Source organism: Erithacus rubecula, assembly GCF_903797595.1.
Source record: "Erithacus rubecula genome assembly, chromosome: 13".
Taxonomy (NCBI): Eukaryota; Metazoa; Chordata; class Aves; order Passeriformes; family Muscicapidae; genus Erithacus; species Erithacus rubecula.
The window spans coordinates 10049582-10062405 of record NC_136665.1 but is presented as its reverse complement, the minus strand read 5'-3'; the positions used below and the strand labels follow the sequence as shown (position 1 = coordinate 10062405).

At 55.7% G+C, this 12824-nt stretch overlaps 1 protein-coding gene across 2 annotated transcripts in view; it reads right to left on the bottom strand.

Annotated features, from left to right (window-relative positions):
- Positions 1–11889, bottom strand: part of PLXNA1 (plexin A1) — a 114094-nt gene extending 102205 nt beyond the window's left edge. Inside the window, exon 1 of one of the 2 annotated variants that reach the window (XM_079316591.1) lies at positions 11610–11889. The gene's annotated coding sequence lies outside the window, so the exon portion shown is untranslated. Of the gene's footprint in view, positions 1–9500; positions 9633–11609 lie in introns of those variants that run through there. The other variant, XM_079316592.1, reaches the window with a different exon arrangement.
- Positions 11890–12824: the final 935 nt, after the last annotated feature.

The following is a 12824-nucleotide window of genomic DNA, read 5'->3' as shown; positions in this document are numbered from 1 at the left end:
AGCTGTCACCAAACCCCATGAAGCTGAGCCCCCCAGGAACAGCACAGCAGCTGCCTGGCAGGGAGACCAGCACTGACACCAAATTCCTTGTCAGTGACGTGCCAAGGAGAGAAAGAATGGGGGAGATGGGGAAGGTGACAGTGGGAGATTGGTGCAGTGTGGGGATGCCAACCAGAGCATCTCCTGCCAGGATGAGAGAGCATGACAGGGAACTTGCTTTCTTGGTGCATTTCTATGATTCATTGCTTCTATTTCAGGAAGTGGGTGAGAGAACTAGAGGTCGAGCTGCCACCACAAACCAGGGCTAGAAAGCCCAACAGGAGATTCCCAAATTAACGTAGGGAACTGCAAATCAGAAGTTGGAACGAGAGCAAAGTGAGGCAGAGCTGGGGCGAGCTGAGAGATGACACTCTGCAGAGCTCCTCTGAGATTTCTGCTCCTAAATATACTACAGCAGCAACATCTCGTCCTAGTGACCTGACACCAGTGGTGGTTTTGTCCAGTCCTGCTTAAAACTATCAGCAATGATTCATAAAAATAAAACAGCACAAACTGTTAGTTTGTCTGCTTTCTTCGGGGTTCAGTGATATGAGTTCCTGAATTTTGGATTAAACTAAAGCAGGGCTCAAGCCCAGCCCTGCACTGGAGCCTGGGTGCCAGCACAGCCCCTGGTCCCTGCCTGTGGGGGCAGCAGCCAAAGGGCATTTCCCTGCTGTCACACAGCCTCCAAGCCCCATGGAGAGGTCACAGGGCAGCTCCTCCACTGGCACACTCTAAACCACAGGGCTCCCAAACCCCCTGGGGCTGCATTTAAGTAGCACCTCACCCTGGGGGGACCCAGTCCCGTACAACTGCCACCACCAGGAAGCAAGGCCTGCACCACAAACACATCCAGTGCAGTCCAAAAGCATGGAAAACCCTGGGCAGACACCCTGGAGCTGTGCCCTGCCCTGAAACAGGCAGCAATAAAATAACTCACCCCAGCCCAGTTGCATGCCTGCCAGCTGGGAGAGTAAGACCCCAAACACAGCCAGCTGTGCTGCTGGGCATGAGAGATGCAGCACAGAGCATCTGCAGCACTGAGCATCCCCAGGGCCACCCCACAGCAGGGCCACCCTGCTGGCCAGAGGCACCACAGGCTTGTGCTTTCATTTCCACAAACACAAACACACACATATATACACACACTTATTTATGGAAGGAAATCTACCATCAGGAGCAAAGCCAGCACAAGAGCCAAATCCGCCCCAGTCTCTTCATCCCCCACTGGAAAGGACATTTGCTCAGTTTCACCTCAAAGTAGCCACACTGAGATGGCTGCAGCCACTGATGGGGGCTGCCCACCTCAGCACAGCCAGCACTCTCACATTCCAGCTTCCAATGAGCCTTTCAGCAACGAGCCATGGACATGCCCCAGAGATGCCACTGCCCCACTTCCTGGCTACTGGAGAGGTGGCAAGGGGCAGCAGCACTCATTCCCCAAGGCTGAGAGCTCCCTAGTCCTGCAATATGCCCAAAAACCTGTGTTTGTGACAGGAGATCACACTTTGGGAAAACAATCATCACTTTTGATAGCACAAAGCAGGAGTACTGGGATGGAAAAACTAACCTTAAAAGGCAAAGACTGGACAGAGCATTAAGGACCAGCTCCACTCATTCAGGCAGCAAGTCCAAGAGTCAGCACTAGCCTACAAAGCAGCAGCCCTTATGGGAACACCCACAGACAGGGTTTAAAACATGCAGACAGACACAGAGGTGAATATCTGGCACACACAGCCCTGCCTGCAACCTCTGCTCCTCCATCAACAGGACCCCAGCAGGTTCACTTCCAGCAAAACACCCCAAGAGCTTTATAGCCTTGCACTTTTGCAAGGGAGGTTGGAAGAGAGAAGGCATGGGATTGAAAACCCCCAAATAGCTGACCCACAAAAGGGGAAATGGCATCTAAAGGGTCTTTACCTGTAATCCCTCCAAGTCACTTGCTGCTCTCAGCAATAAGAAAGTCAAGAAGAGACCAGCTACAAGCTGCCAGTAATTAGCAAAGGGGAGAGAGGGGAGATTATCCAGGGGAGAGAAAAGCCTTCAGGCCACAGGAGAGGCAGCCTCACTGTGGATCTGGTGTATTTTTAGGTTCATCTGCCTGGGAAAAGCCTTGCAACAATGAGGAAAGCCTGGTGGTGGTACAAATTTGAGCTGCACTACATATGCAATTGCTGCAACAGGGCTAAACTTTAACTCCTTTCTTAACTGCATACATTGAAAACTACTTCAATGGCTGGGGTCCCTCCCTAGCCAGTGAGTTTAATCATTAAAAACCTTATCCCTGGGTCAAACCACACCCTGATGAAATCAGAGGCAGGCTCTGAAGCTGCCCCAAACTCCATTATTATCACCCAATCAACAATATCTTCAGCATCTTCAGTGTCCTCACAGACTCCTGCCACCCCTCCCAGGCAGGGACTGAGAACCCCATCCTGCCATCCACCCCAATTTCCACTCCTTCCACTCCTACTCTTCTGGGCAAAGAATTCAGCCTCTTTCATCCTGAGAAATATGACAAGGAGAAGCGGCCATCTACTGCCCAAGGGCTCACGAAGCTTGACCCTCAGCAAAAAGGAGCATAAAAGAACAAGCAGTGAGGAAATTAAATAGCATTTCTCAAGTGTGCAATTCCCCTTCTCAGCTCCTCTGCAAGAAGCCATGTCATGCCAAGAACAGCTTGAACTCCAGAACAGCTCTGGAGCCACTGCCTGCACTCACCACCAAGAGACTGCAGGCTGCTCTGCAGAGCCCTTCCAGAAAGGGCTCACAAGCATTTCACATCCCAAGGCAAGGAGGCACATGAGGACAGCCTCAGCAGGTCCTGCCAGGAAACTGGGCATGGACTGAGACCTTACACATGTTTCTCAACTCCATCTGGCTACACCAGAAGTGAGAGTCAGTGGCTGTCCTTTGCCTTATTCCCACAACTCACCTGGGTATATCACAGCCTACAGGGACCCTACAAGGGCTGCCAAGGGGTTTTCTGTTTGCAGCCACATGCTGGACCTGGACTTCCCAGGAGAAAAGTGAGCCCCACCTTCCCTTGTGCTCCCTGCAGCCAAGAGAGGAGTACACAGACCTGGATTGACTGATGCCTGGAATGGAGACAAGCGCACAGCCCCTGGGTAATCATCCACACAGGACACAGCCTGCTGCTTCCCATCCTACTTCAGGAAGTTTGTCCATCAGCATACACAGAGCACAAGATCTCCAACCCTCTGTGCCTCTCATCATCCACAGACCCCATCCCAAGGCACCAGGACACCAGCCATGGGACTGTGGCTTCCTACCATCAACATCCAGGTCAACTCAAGGCTTCAAACACCAGACTTATGTGAATTTTGTCACCTCAATCAGGACCGATCAATAACATCTTAAGAGCAAAGAAGTACAGACCAAATTCCCTGAAGGCCACCTCCCCCTTTGGCTTTGACTCTGATTCTCACAACCCATCAGTCCACTGCCCTATATAAATGTCCCAAAAATCAGTCCTGCTGGCAGAGGTCACCTTGGTCCAGCTGGACCTGCAGAGACCAGAAGGTCACCACAAGCAAGATTCCTCAACAGCAGAGAAGTCCAACAAGAGATCCTCCGGCCATCAGCATCCTTCCCTTGTCTGATCTCATTCCATGGGGCATAACACATCACTCCTCACCCACCAGACTGCTGCTCCACATCCCTCATTGGGCCAGGGCAATCCATGATCTTACCCTCCCCAGATCAATGCCCCAGCTCTCCAAGCTGTATTTTCACCTCTCTGTCACAAGACCCTAGAGGGAATCTGGAGAGCTCGCTCTTTCTAATAGAGCACTGCCACAGGAGGATTCCTGGTTGCTGGTTCCCCTCTACTCCAGCAAAGGGAGGTCATTCTGGGGTTGGTTTAATTCCAGATAAACTGAAATTCCCATGTTTCCGCCTGGCCCCTTGGTGACACCAGAACTTGTGCTGTCCTGTGGCAAGCCAAGCACGACTGCCATCACATTAGTTCTGATTAAAACAACCACAGAACTTCTCCAAACAAGCTTTCCCAAGCCACGTGTGCTTTTCCTTCCCCTATCACCCTCCTTCTTCCCCCTCTGCTCTTTCAGTTACGCTGCCCCAAGCACCACAGCTGGAAATGGCTCAGTCCTGGCTCTGCTTCCCCTGTGGAGTTTCCAGCTCAGCATAGCTCCATGTTTTATTTGCCCAGGGTGAAGCTGACCCAGGAGAAGTGAGATATCCCGAGAGATAGTAGAGCCTCACCTGGGAATGGGATAGGCAGAGACAGGAAAAGCCAAAAGTCTCTTCAGAGCAACACTACCAGAGGAGAAATTGTTCTGAGAGTCCAAAAGAGGCTCCATTCACAGCACCACGGGCAAAGAGCATCTGATATTAACAGGGAGGAGCCATGGCAGTGGCTGTGCCCACACTCTGCTTTCCTATGGGCAGTGCCAACACAGCACACCCCACCCCAATTTCCCACAGCAAGGGGGTCTCACCCACTGGACCTGGGCAGAGCACACTTCAAAGCATGGCTGCAGCCCTAGAGCTGCTGGCTGGGAGGGAGAGCAGAGCAAGGCTTCTCCTCTTCCTGCAGCCCCAAGCCATGCTAGACACAGGCATCACCTTGCTACTATGGACTGCTGCCATGCATGGAGCTGAGATTCCAACAGGCATCAGCATCATGGATCAGCTCCTTCAGTGCAAAACTGAGAAGAGGCGGCTGCTCGCCTCTGCAGGGAGGGCTGTCCAAGCACCTCTGCCAAAAACCCACTTTCTTCTAATGAAGGTGCTTGGATGGCAGCTCCAGCAGTGCCACCACCCCCAGGGCAGGCCAGGGAGCCATACAAGGCACACAGTGGGCCAAGAGATGCTGCTGTGTTGGGAGCTGGCACGCTCCCCTGGCACACTGCATCCCTCCCTCCCAGCTCTCCCCTGCACAGGCAGAAGGGAGGCAGAGCAGGACCTCTCCCACATGTGCCAGCAGCCAGGGGCACCTGGGCTGTGCTGATAGGGAATAGCAGTGGGAGCTGTGGGCCAGGGCTGCTGTCAGCATCATGGGGCTCGTCATGGGGCTCAGCAGCGGCTCTCCTTCGGAAACAGCGCTGCCTTCCTGCCTTCCTCCTCCCCCATTTCTTCCCGATGACATCAGCCTGAAAAACAGGTTCTTGACTTCAGCAGGGCTCATCGAGCTGATTCTGGTCCCGTCAGAGAGGGGAGAGCCCCCCCTTGTCTCCAGAAAGGAAGCAGCCATCCAGGAGCCGGACCCGGAGATAAGCAGCAGCGGGCAGGCACGGACCCTGCCAGCATGCCAACACTTGCAGGAATAAAACCCATGGAGAAGCAGATGGGAGTGGAGGGAATGCAACGCTGGGGAGCAGATAGGAGTGTTTTACAGAGGCTGTGGCAGCTGTAAACTGGGGCTCATGCCCCGGCTCTGATATGCCCTGCTATGGGGCAGCCAGATCTGCCCAGTGCAAAAGTCAAATCCCAGGGCAGACTCCCATCTCACTGCAGCTCCAGAGCCCAACAGCAAGCCCTCAGGCTGGCCAAAATGACAATGCAGGACTTAACACTATCCAGCAAAGCCTTCCGAGGGCCACAAAGCTGGACACGGACCAGCAGGGAACACGATCCTGCGAAACATCCTGCCCACCAGCCAAGCTCCAAGATTATTTTTAAACTCCTCCTAAAATATTTTTGGGTTTTCCTCTTCCCCTGTTGAAACTAACAGTCTGCACAGGAAGAGCAAAGCAACCGCCCGTACACAAAGCCCGGCCGCATGCACAAAGCAAACAACTTATTGCCATTACAATTACCTGAGATGTTATCGGCAGCGCTGACGGGGTCGGCATTCGCCGAAGGAAATGTGGTTTTCACATCGTGCCACTTAAAAAAAGTGTGACCATCCTTCCTCCCCCTGCCCCCCAGCAGCACCCGCTCATGCCAGCACCACGGTAAAGTGAAGGAACAGCCCTCCTGTGTGGGGCTATATACACAGGAAATTTCTCCCCCCAGTGCAGGAATCTGCCTCTTCTCTTGCCAGGAATTTACTTCTGTGAGAGAGCCTGAATATTTTGACACACAAGCAGTTGTTTAACTGAGCACATAAAGCAAAGGGACTCACAGGGCTCCTGCAATGGCACCAAGACTTGCCTGGATGGGGGCATCAGACGTGGATCTTCAAAGGATCAGGTCCCCAACACTGACACTACCCCAGAGGTGCTCAGAGTATCCAAGCTTCCCAATAATTTTGGGAAACTATCTCTGCTCCCAACCCTTCACATGCCAGACGGCATCTCTGCTCCTCCAAACTCCCAAGAAAACATGAAGAATCACTCAACATTTATCAGCTCAAAACACATGTGCAATTAGCAGGATTTTTTTCCTCCCTCCAGTATAATTATATATGTTTTAATGCAATTACCACCCCTGTATTTTGTACATTAAACAGTAGGCAACCCAAGGAAGAGAGAGGCTTTTCTTTTTCTTGGCTTTGCCTTTCTGAAAATAATACTATGTTGCAAAATAACTCCGGAAGAAGGGCTTATCTTTACCAGAAAAAGAGGGAGAGAAGAAGAAAAACGGGAAGAGGAAAGGAGAAATCTCCCAAGGAGAAAGCAGGGATTGCAGTGTCCCTCCATACTGCCCTCACCCTCCAGTCCCTGCACATACCTGGGAACCGTCCCTGAGACCATGGGCAGGACTCAGAAACAGCCTCAGCCCGTTCGCCATCGCCACAGAAAGGAAAACTGAATCAAGCAAATGGTTGTGGTTACTCAAGCTGGGGTCATTAGCCGGATTAAAGCTGCCGAGCTCCGGCCAGCAGCACGGAGAGCAAAGAGCAGCTAAACTGCCCAAATTGGATTAGCAGAGCTCCCAGGTCTCTGTGCCAATTTGGCTGGCAGATTGCGGGATGCTCAGGATGGGGAGGTGGGCAGCGAGCCCCAGGGCTGATCTGCAGGCTGCCGGTGAGGAGGAGGAGAAGAGATGAGGAAGAGGTGGTCCCTGCATGGTATATTCCCCAGAGCCATGCAGCCTGCCTCTAGCACCCCTGGCATGTTCTCACCTTGGGCACTTTCTCTAGCAAAATCCCCCACAATCTCAGCTCAAGGAGCAAAGAGGATATCGCACCCTGGCTCACACCAGGCCCTGATTTGACCCCAGCAGTAAAAAATCTCCTCTGTGCTTCAGGCAGGTCACGAGGGTCTCTGGCCCCAGGAAAGGACCAGCACACAGCAGCTCAGAGGGCAGAGGTGGATTTGGTCCTTATTAGACTGAGATACCATGGGGACAGAGGAATCACCCAAAATAGTCCATTGTGCACCATGCAAGGCAGCTTCAGAGGAAAAAGGAGCAAAAATGTTTGTGGGGTGTGAAGCCTGATTATCTAGACATGGAGTTTTCTTCCAGACTCAAACATCTCAGCACAGCAGCAACAAAGAGAAGGAGTGCCAAGCCTTGGCTAAAGGGAAAATAAACTTTGAAATGCTTTTCATTCAGGTTTTTAAATGGCAGCTTCCACCTGGAACAAGGGCTGGAGGCAGACACAGAGTGCTCAGGGAAGCAAGGCAAACAAGGACACCTTCCTGTGTCTGGCCACGCTCTGACAAACCCATGGGAAGGTCTGGTTTGGCTACAACACATGCTGAGTGCAGGGCAGAAGAACCAGGACTGCCCTTGCCTGGCACTGAAACCACCAAAATTATTTATTGTCTGCAGCTTTTCTCCTCTATGATGCACAAGATGTTTGCTCAAATGTGACTTCCAAGAGTAGCAGGCAGACCATGTTGGGGTGTCTCCCCAGCTTCCATGCTGCACCCTGGGCAGACTAAGAGGAGCATGGATGAGGCTGTGGGTCAGGGACGGTGTCAGAGCACACATGTTCTCACCAAGTACCACGTATCTGTGGTGGGATGTTCCCCATAGCACTGCATGGAACACTTCCCAGGCTACAGCCAGAGAAGAAGCTGGTTGTCTCCAGTCTGAAGCCAAACCAGCTATCTCACCAGTGGATGGTGGCAAACACTTGCTGCTCCTCCTCATGAAGCCATGGCACTCAGCACCTTGCTGGGTGTACCTTGCACCCAATCCAAACTCAGGAAAGGTAAGGAGTCATGGTCCATGCTGAACCAAGCTCCACATCACTCATAATTCCAGCCTTTGTGCCTTCCTCTACACACATGGTACATCACCAAGCCATTCACTGGTCCAAATCTGGCCCTCTACTCACTAGTTTCTTCCACATAGCACACAAACTTGAAAGAGACATTCATGGATTAGAGACAACACCACCCCAAGTTCTAAATACATGCATTCCACCAGTTCAGATTAACGAAAAATCCATAATGCAGACAGCATTATGGGCATTGGGGTGACCATGCCCACCCTCCTGTCACTGCACAGGTACATGGCACCACTTCTGCTGTCCTGGCTCTTTCAAGGCTCCCCTTCCATTGAACAAGAGGTGCCAAACACCATGACCGACTCCTCATTGAAGACACAAACGACCAAGGAACCAGAACACCGTACACAGAAAGGCAATTACAACAAAGCCCAGGGGGACTCAGCAGAAGCCCGGCACGGGTAATGCTGTCCCTGGTTTGCAGGGAGCCGGTGTCCCCGCACCAGCCTCTGCTGCTCGGCAATCGCCAGCTCGGGGCCGGCTCTCGGCAGCACTGAGCGCTGCAGCCAGCAGCAAGGCAGGCAGCAACAAAGGCCCTGACCCACACTCAGCCTAGCGAATACACACATCCCAGCTCCCTTCATTAAGCCCGATCCCAGGGCCAGATCCTTCTCTTTGTTCGGCAGAAGTCAAAGGCAGCGAACCCACGGAAACGAGCGGCCTGGCGTGACACTGGCAGGCAGGGAGCAGGGCAGGGGCCAGCCCCGGCTGCCGCCGTGGAGGAGGGGAGGCAGCCCTGCCAGCACGCAGCAGCGCCGCTTTATTACCCTCTTCCATTTCGGCTGCGCAAAGCCCCGGTGAAACACACCCCGGGAGCCGCCGGCACGGCCCTCGGCCCCGTCTCCGGCGGAGTTCAGAGGAGTTTGTTTATCGCTCGCAGGGCACTGCCTCGCTCGGGGAAAGGGCTTTGTGTGACGGAGCACAAGAGCTCTGCTCCGCAGCTCCGTGTAAGAAGGCAGATGCCTGCGCTCTGCTCCAAATCTGATGCATCAATTAAAAAAAAAAAAAAAATGCTAAGAGGGGAAAACTCTCCCAGACGCCGCTATCACCATGCTAACAAAAGCAACGTCGCCAAAACTTTAATCTTCAGGGTAGCAGCTGCAGAAAGCCCAGCCACACAACGGAGCAGGAGCCAGGCAGCCCCCGGCGCTGCCTCCCCGCAGCCCCTCGAGAGCAGCGAGCGCATCCAGGCTTGCCTCTCTCGGAGGAGCGGCACCGGCAGCCAAAGCCACAGGCGGGTGGGGAGCACCAGATCACACGCATGATCGGGTATTTTGAATCCAAACTTCCTTACCAGCCTTCCTTATAGCCCCGTGCCGCCACGCCGCTGCCGGCACCGGCATCCCCCGGCACCAGCAGATCACTCGGCGGCGAGCGGGAAGAAGAAAAAATCCTTCCCTCCTCGCAGCCACTTAAGAAATTATCCATGCATCCTCCCAGAGGCATCTGCCCCACTGCTTTTCCTTGGCTTCTCCACCTTTCCGCCCTGTTCGGTCACCAGTGTCTTGAGAGAAGACATCGAGTCACTCATTTTACCCACTGAGTATATACAAAAGACCCTGGGATTGTTCAGGAAGCAATTAGCCGCTGTTCAGAGGAAAATGGTGTTTTCAAATGGATAACCTTTGATGTAGTCAATAGCCTCAGCTCCTCTTTTTTTTTTTTTTTTTTCTCTCCTTTTTTTTCAATTCTTGCAGCCGCACACAAAAGAAAATTAAAAATAAAAGATTTAAAAAATAAATCCAGCAAAAAGCTGGTAATTCCTCCCGACACAGCCCTCGCTCAGCAAAAAAGGATTTTCTCCCAAGCCGGAGGAAAAGCAGCTTCGGGAGGCGGCTCATCTGCCCAACTTTTCTCCCCTCCGTGTCCCGGAGCATACGAGAAGGATCATGAATATTCATCCCCCCCCGTTAGCAGGTTCTGCTTTTGTTTTGTCCTCCCCAAGCAGGAGCCAGGGGGGAGCTAACAAGTGAGGTTAATGCCTGTCTTTTCTCTCCCATCCGTCTCCTCTTTAACCAGTGACCTTCATGTTAAGTCCTGTTTACACACCAGCCCCCCTCCCCTGGCTCCCCCTACCCCGGCGCTCGGCCAGAGGCAGAAGGAAGAATTTTCCCGCAAGGAAGACAAGGGAGGAGAAAGCGATTGCGGGATTCCGCGATTTATTTCAGCATGCCACAGAGATTTTGTAAATCCCTCCCCGATCGCACGCCGGAGCTGCCGCGTGTGTTGGCTGGGCAGGAACGGGAAGGGGCTGAGGGACACGGAGCGCGCAGCCGGCTTTATTCGCCACCTTCCAGGTTCAGCCCGGCGGCGGGAGGCGCGCACCGGCGCAGCCCCGCACACAGGTACCGCAGCCTCCCACGCCTCGCTCGGAGGTGCCCAGCGCTGCGCTGCCGAACTACGGCGCGATCACAACAGTAACGATCATAACGAGGGCGACGGCAGCCATCTCACCCTATCCCATCCCACCCTATCCCGTTCCATCCCATCCCGCAGGGCGCCCACGGCACCTCCCCGCCGGCGGCTGGGGAACGGGGAGCGCGGAGGGAACGGCGGCGCTGTGGGCTTCAGGACGAGCCCAGCCCGGATGCCACTCGCCGCGCCCCGCCGGGATGCGGGGATGTAAAGCAGCGAGAATGCGTGAATGGATATGGGATAGCACAATGCGGGGATAGGGGCAGTGCGGACACAGGGATGACAGCGAGGATGCGGGGCAGCGCGATGCGGGGATGGCAGCGGGGATGCAGGGCAGGGCAGATGCGTGATCCAAAGCGGCGAGCACGGGAAAGGCTGAGCCCGGTTCACATCCCCAGCAGTGCCGGATCCGGCTGGGCAGAGGGGTGGCGGGGCTGGGGCAGCGAACGCCGCCGAGAGCCGGGGCGGGAGGGTGCAGCGGGGAGGGAGGGGAGCAGGGAGGCGGCCAAGCCCCGCCGCTACACCGGGCAGGGAGGCACCGCTGGCACCGGCTGCCCGCGGGAGCGCCCCGGCCCGAGCAGCTCCGGGCGGGGAGCGGCCCCCAGCCCGTCCAGCCCGCACCTGCCCGGTGCCCGGCACACAACGCCACGAGCCCCACGCGGGGCGGGCGGCGGATAAAGAAAGAGGCTCGGTCCCGGCGCGGTTCTGTCCCCCCGCGGGAGGCGGCTCCCGGAGCCGCGGGGCGCAATGCGGGCTGGTCCCGGCGGCAGCAGCGCGGCGCCGGCCCTGCCCGGCCCAGCCCTGCCCGGCCGCCGCGGCCCCTCCGCGCCCCCCGACGGGGCCGCCGTGCCCTGCCCGGGCCGGCCCCGCGCCGGCAATAAAGCCAAATTTTTTAGAGGAGCGATATATCCAAATCCGCGTTATTTTTAGCGAACCGACCGATCGGGCGCATCGCGCCGCGCCCGAAAGTTGCAGCCGGGTTACTCACAGCTCCGGTCCCCGCTCGCCTCCGCCGTGCCAGCCATAATTGCATTCCACACCGAGCCGCCCGCCGGGCCGCCGCCGCCTTCTCCGCCGCCGCTGCCTCCTTCTCCTCCGTCCCCTCCTCCTCCTCCTCCCCCTCCGCGCCCGCCTCCCCCCGCCGCCGCCGCCGCCGCCCGGGGCTCCGCGCCCGCCTCGCTCTCGCCGCCGCCGCTGCCCCGCATGAATGGGACGGGGCGCGGGGCCCCGACGGAACGCCGCCCGCCGCGCGCCCCCGCCGCGCGCACGCGCGCACGCCCCGCACCGGCGGCGCGAGGGAAGCGCGGGGAGGCGGGGGCGCGCCCGCGCGCGGCGCAACCTCCAGGGGGCGCCCGAGGGAAAAGGGGGGCGGGGAAAGGTGGGCGGGGAAAAGTGGGCGGGGCAGCCACGCCCCTGTCCGCCTTAAAGGGGCGATGCCAGGGTGGGGACAGGGGTGGGGCCTCGGTAAAAGCGGCCACCGAGCGGAGGCGACCGCGAGCGGCTGCGGGGCGAGGAGGGGCCCGCACCCACCTGAGCGTGCTCGCCCGCCGCTCCCCTGCGCCCCACGGCAGGACTGCGTGCCCCAGGGATGTCCATTCAGCATCTGCCCGCTGGCATCGCATCCACTCCACCTAAAATTAAAATTACAAAAGGGGAAAAAAATAATAAAAAACGTAAAAGTATATTAATTACAGGTCTGAAGTGGTTGTTTGTGGTTTTTAAGCACTCTCAGTATTATCTGCTGTTGTAACCTTCTCCTACTTTTCACTCTCACCGTGCCAGCCAGAGTACCTTTACTACAGACAGCAGTGCCACCCGGCCTCTCCCCTGCCCTGTGTTTGGTTAGGCCCCAAAGAAATGCTCCATCATCCCTCCATCAGGGAAGAACCTTAGTAAAAATCAGCAGGAATAAACAGAGTGTTTGTCATAGGGACCTCCACAGATTTCAGAAGAGTCCTTTGGGGTGGAAATGACAGGGAGTGGATCTCTCCAGAGCTCCCCATTAGGAGATGGAGCTGTAGGTGGCTCTGGTTCACTGGGAACTTACAATCGGTGCAAGGTAGCTCGTTCAGCCAGGTTTTCAGGGCAGCAGCCAGCCAGACCTTTAGCCCCACCAGCTCTCAACACGGGGACACTTTGTCCTTTAGACACTCTGTCCTTGACACGCCGTGGGAGTCTGGGAGCTACCCCGTCTGTGAAGGAA